The sequence below is a fragment of the Geospiza fortis genome, unplaced genomic scaffold (assembly GCF_000277835.1).
Source record: "Geospiza fortis unplaced genomic scaffold, GeoFor_1.0 scaffold324, whole genome shotgun sequence".
Lineage (NCBI taxonomy): Eukaryota > Metazoa > Chordata > Aves > Passeriformes > Thraupidae > Geospiza > Geospiza fortis.
The window spans coordinates 125,433-131,772 of record NW_005054559.1 but is presented as its reverse complement, the minus strand read 5'-3'; positions in this window follow the sequence as shown (position 1 = coordinate 131,772).

Here is a 6,340-nt window from a genome sequence, read left to right as displayed (position 1 = left end):
CTGAACCAGTACCAGCTCCCAGATGCTTCTGTGTGTGTCAGCCCTGGGCTCGGGGCCAGCAGGAACCTCCACCCAAATCCTCACCTTTTGTGGGAGTGCTGTCACCTGAGCAATGGGGAAACAACAAAAAACCAGCAGCAGCCATTTATTCCCTAACACTGCAGGCTTTGTGAGTTACCCAAAAGCAGAGGCCAGACAAAATTAAGAGGATGAAAAGTGGTTTTATTGGTTGAATATGGGTGTGTATTGAATGTTTAGGTGTCTTCTCTGTGGGCTGTATCTCACTCTAAGCTGGAGGCATGTTCAAGGAGTTGGATTTCCCCTCTGAATGGTGTCTTTCTCACCTAAAAATATTATTGCTACTTAATTCTTGGGTACTACTGTCTCTGTGGAACCTCAAGTAATATTCAAGGCCAGTACAATAATTATTTTATGTCATAGTTGAGATGGAGACAATACAAAGCAACACATTCCATTTTCAGAAGGCTTCAGCCCTTTTTGTTATAGTATGCATGCTTTTTATACATTCTTAAAAAGCTCATAAGTTTGCACTTTACTCATTGGTCACCAGAGACAAACAAAGAGCTCATTGGAATAGGCAGTTGCCGGTTTCTCTTATTTATCCTTCTTTCTTTCTTGGTGTCTCTGTCAATGACCTTGGTAGGAAATTCTTTCCGGGGTAAACATGGATCCTCTGATCAAACTCCTCTCTGGCTCACAGAAATTGCTGTAAAACCTCTTCCACAATTTAATGTATGGAGAAACCAAGGCACTGATAAGTGAAATAATTTTACTGGTCAGAGCTCCCCATCATAAGCCACCAGCAAGGTACAAATGTCCTGAGCTCTGCTCTGATGCCTGACAGCAGTGACTTGGGAGAAGGAAAAAAAAAAAGAATGAATAGTGCTACACTAGTTAGCACATAAAAAAATTAACAAGCAAACAACAAACCACCATCAGAGCAACACTTTCCATGAGGTTTAGAAAAAAGAGGGGAAATTATTCCCTCTAATTCTGTTCCCAGGTCTCTTGGGCTTTGAAGGATAATGTACTGGGAGATATTTCAGCATCCTGGGAAATCTCCTGCTCAGCTGAAGTGACAAAAGCCTGCAGGAACTGTTTGTGCTCACAGCTTTTAACAAAGCAGCCACCAACAAAGCAGCTTCCAGCCACTGGACAGAAACAGAACAGCACAGGGGTAAGGTTTAGCTAAATGGAAGAGAGAAAAGCACAGATACGATCTCCTGTTAGACAAAAAGCCTTTAATTTATTTTTCTTTAGGTTTGTTAGAGGTGTTTCTTCTCATCTGATCTCACCTGAGCTCTGAGAATTCCAACATAAGTTGTGAGTGTCTTGGAAATGGCATTCCCAGGTTTTACCAGGAATTGGAGCAGGACAAGGGGGAATGGCTTCAAACTGAAAAGGAATGAGTTTAGATTAGGTATTGGAAATAAATTCATCCCTGGAGGGGTGGGCAGGCCCTGGCACAGGGTGCCCAGAGCAGCTTTGGCTGCTCCTGGATCCCTGGAAGTGCCCAAGGCCAGGTTGGACGGGGCTTGGATCAGCCTGGGGCAGGGGAAGGTGTCCCTGCCATGGCAGGGGTGGCACTGGGCGGGATTTAGGGTCCCTCCCAACCCAAGCCCTTCCATGGTTCCCTGATTCTTTGTCCCCAGGTGTCACAAACACCTTTTATAAAAAAATCCTTTCCTTAGGATGTTTCCTCCTGAGAAGCTGAGAGGCCTCAGGAACAAAATGTAACCAATGGTTATCTGCTGCTGTGGAATGCAACAGGTGCATCTCTGATTGGTCTCGTGTGGTTGTTTCTAATTAATGGCCAATCACAGCCCAGCTGGCTCAGACTCTCTGTCCGAGTCACAAACATTTGTTATCATTCCATTCCTTTTCTATTCTTAGACAGCCTTCTGATGAAATCCTTTCTTCTATTCTTTTAGTATAGTTTTAATGTAATATATATCATAAAATAATAAATCAGCCTTCTGAACCATGGAGTCAGATCCTCGTCCCTTCCCTCACCCTGGGACCCCTGTGAGCACTGTCACAGGGCAGGCCTCAGACCCAGGCTGCTGCCCCTTCCCAGAGCAGGACCCCGCTCAGGACCAGCATCTCCAGTCCCTTGCTGCCCTAGTTCAGCCGTGTGGGGTAGGGCCCATCCCTCATCCCCGTGCTCTGCTGCTCCCTCAGTGCGGCTCCAGCCCAGTCTGGGTTTGGCCTCAGGAGATCATGGCTGGGAAGGGTTAAACCCGGCCTAACTCTGAGAACTCAACTGGAGAGAGAAGAACTCTCACTTAGAGAGAGTTGGGTAAAAGATTGTAGAGTGTGGGGATCTCACCTGTGTAGTTTGTGAGGCTGGGGAATCCATTTAAAACATGAATTATTTAATATTAACACCCCCTCACCCTCTGAGCAGGAGAAGTGGGTAATGTATGGCACAGGCTCTGCCTTCCCCTGCAGCCAGGATTGCCAGCGTTTATTTATTGCCAGTATCATCAGCAACGTCCTGAGCCTGCTGAGGCTGCTGCTCACAAACCACTGGAATGGTTCTAGATGAAATAGAAGATGGATAAAAAGGATCTTTATGCTGTCAGTTTGATGAATAATTACAGGATGGGAGCGACTGAAGAGCTGAGCTCGGTGCAGTTTCACCGGCAGACTTAGGGCTGACAGACTGAACCAGTACCAGCTCCCAGATGCTTCTGTGTGTGTCAGCCCTGGGCTCGGGGCCAGCAGGAACCTCCACCCAAATCCTCACCTTTTGTGGGAGTGCTGTCACCTGAGCAATGGGGAAACAACAAGAAACCTGCAGCAGCCAGTTATTCCCTAACACTGCAGGCTTTGTGAGTTACCCAAAAGCAGAGGCCAGACAAAATTAAGAGGATGAAAAGTGGTTTTATTGGTTGAATATGGGTGTGTATTGAATGTTTAGGTGTCTTCTCTGTGGGCTGTATCTCACTCTAAGCTGGAGGCATGTTCAAGGAGTTGGATTTCCCCTCTGAATGGTGTCTTTCTCACCTAAAAATATTATTGCTACTTAATTCTTGGGTACTACTGTCTCTGTGGAACCTCAAGTAATATTCAAGGCCAGTACAATAATTATTTTATGTCATAGTTGAGATGGAGACAATACAAAGCAACACATTCCATTTTCAGAAGGCTTCAGCCCTTTTTGTTATAGTATGCATGCTTTTTATACATTCTTAAAAAGCTCATAAGTTTGCACTTTACTCATTGGTCACCAGAGACAAAGAGCTCATTGGAATAGGCAGTTGCCGGTTTCTCTTATTTATCCTTCTTTCTTTCTTGGTGTCTCTGTCAATGACCTTGGTAGGAAATTCTTTCCGGGGTAAACATGGATCCTCTGATCAAACTCCTCTCTGGCTCACAGAAATTGCTGTAAAACCTCTTCCACAATTTAATGTATGGAGAAACCAAGGCACTGATAAGTGAAATAATTTTACTGGTCAGAGCTCCCCATCATAAGCCACCAGCAAGGTACAAATGTCCTGAGCTCTGCTCTGATGCCTGACAGCAGTGACTTGGGAGAAGGAAAAAAAAAAAGAATGAATAGTGCTACACTAGTTAGCACATAAAAAAATTAACAAGCAAACAACAAACCACCATCAGAGCAACACTTTCCATGAGGTTTAGAAAAAAGAGGGGAAATTATTCCCTCTAATTCTGTTCCCAGGTCTCTTGGGCTTTGAAGGATAATGTACTGGGAGATATTTCAGCATCCTGGGAAATCTCCTGCTCAGCTGAAGTGACAAAAGCCTGCAGGAACTGTTTGTGCTCACAGCTTTTAACAAAGCAGCCACCAACAAAGCAGCTTCCAGCCACTGGACAGAAACAGAACAGCACAGGGGTAAGGTTTAGCTAAATGGAAGAGAGAAAAGCACAGATACGATCTCCTGTTAGACAAAAAGCCTTTAATTTATTTTTCTTTAGGTTTGTTAGAGGTGTTTCTTCTCATCTGATCTCACCTGAGCTCTGAGAATTCCAACATAAGTTGTGAGTGTCTTGGAAATGGCATTCCCAGGTTTTACCAGGAATTGGAGCAGGACAAGGGGGAATGGCTTCAAACTGAAAAGGAATGAGTTTAGATTAGGTATTGGAAATAAATTCATCCCTGGAGGGGTGGGCAGGCCCTGGCACAGGGTGCCCAGAGCAGCTTTGGCTGCTCCTGGATCCCTGGAAGTGCCCAAGGCCAGGTTGGACGGGGCTTGGATCAGCCTGGGGCAGGGGAAGGTGTCCCTGCCATGGCAGGGGTGGCACTGGGCGGGCTTTAAAATTCTTCCAACCCAAACCAGTCTGGGATTCTGGGATTCTGTGATTTTGGGATTTTGTGATTCTGTGATTCTGTGATTTTGTGATTCTGTGAGCATTTTTCAAGAGAAACATGGACATTTTTCTCAAAATGTGAGAGATAAGAGAGAGGGGATTGCTTGGAAAGGAAAGCAGAGCTGGATTTAACAGATTAAAAGACTACAAATATGGAAATTTCTTATTGTACTTTATGTGCTTTTAAAAATCTTACGACCTCTGTTGAGAGTGTAAGTTAAATATAACTTTTCCCTCACTCTGTCTCTGTGTTTTCTATGCAATAGCAGTGCTTCTGAGCATGTTTATGTGGTAAAAAAGGCATTTTTATTCTACTTTCAGTGGACTAGAATGTAAAAAAATTTCACCATTATTTTTACATAAGCACTGAAAAGTTTAATTCTTGAAACATGGAAATTCTCTTTCTCTGCCACCCGAGAGTGATCTGGTAGTTGAGGAAGGTACCTGAAATGCTCCAATTAATCACCCTTTTAAAACTAAAAGTAGTGTCAGTCAATTCTGACACTCTAAATTCTTTTAATTTAAAATTAAAGTAGTGCCAGTCAATATTCTAAGGTACTTTAAAGGAGATCTGGAATTTTTAAAGCCTATAATAGAATGGGAAACTGTAATTTTTCTTTTCTCTTTTTGAGATCCTTTTGATTCAGGCACTTTTCAATTATGGTTTATCATAATTGATTGCTAAATCACTTAAACTAGGTTTTTTCCTTGTACTGCTTGAATCTCTACTGGCTACACTGGAAAATGAGTTACCTGCCTTTCCTGTCAGAATTTACCACAACTTTAATCTCATGGAAGGCTGGGAGATGTGAAAGCCATCCTTAGAAATTAAATTGTATTTAGTATTCTGTCACTTTATTATCTGGAAGCAGTGATGTACTTGTAATGAAATATACAAGTTATGTAATCAGATTGATTCTACACAGATTATCAATATGCAAGAGAAAAATCTAATGTGAAATAAATATTTTGAAACTCAAATAAATAATGATATCATAAAAATACATATTTATTTTTCTTCAGAACATTAATGGATTTTTTTCTCTTAATGTTTTTATATGAAAAATATTTTGTGAATAACAAATACTGTACATCATTCTAGAGAGTCAGTTGAGTGTTGGATAGGAATGTGCAGGATTATGTAAAAAATGTTGTTTGAAATCTTCCCTAAGAAGTGAAAATAAGAGGCATAAACATCAAACTTCAGGTATTTTGTGAAAAATTAAGATTAATTCTATCAATTAATGCAAAAGAAAAATGATGGATGGCTACTGTAATTATTGTAGTCTAAGACTATGTAAAAACTGTTATTTGGGGGGAGAAGTGGCCTATTTTAGTCAATCCATTGAAAATGAGAGAAATTTTCAGCTGCACGGGTCCTTTCCAATTTTGAAAGCAAAACTCAAATGCATATATCCCTTAACCCTAGCAAACTTATTTAAAGTGCTCTGTGTGAGAGAACAAACACTTATTTTCTTCTGCAAATATTCAGAAGTAAGGGAGACCTAAAAGAACTCAAGTTTGCTGTGCATGAGTGCAGGACTGTGCTTCTGTCTGGGGGGTAGCTCAAACTGAGATCAAACACATTTAATAATGTTGTCTCTTCCCCTCTGACTGTGTTTTAAGTGAAGAGAAGGTCTGTGAAGAAATCAGTGAAGCCCAAATATTTTCTTGGAGGCAGGATCCAAATCCCCAATTCTGCTGTAGGCCAAAAAAAATAAATCAGAAGTTAAATAATAAGGAATGGTTAAATAATAAGGAATGTCAATTAAATAACTGGTGTGGAATCTCTAATTAAACTGTGTATTTGAAAGTCAGGCATGAAGAGGATGCTTGGGGAAGATAATACAAAATGTTCCCTTATTTCTTTCCTTTTTGCTCCTCATACATTCTATTGTATTTGCAGGGATTTTCGTGGCAGGGAGGAATGATGAATCTGACTCCATGTTTGTAGAAGGCTAATTTACTGTTATATTATATTATA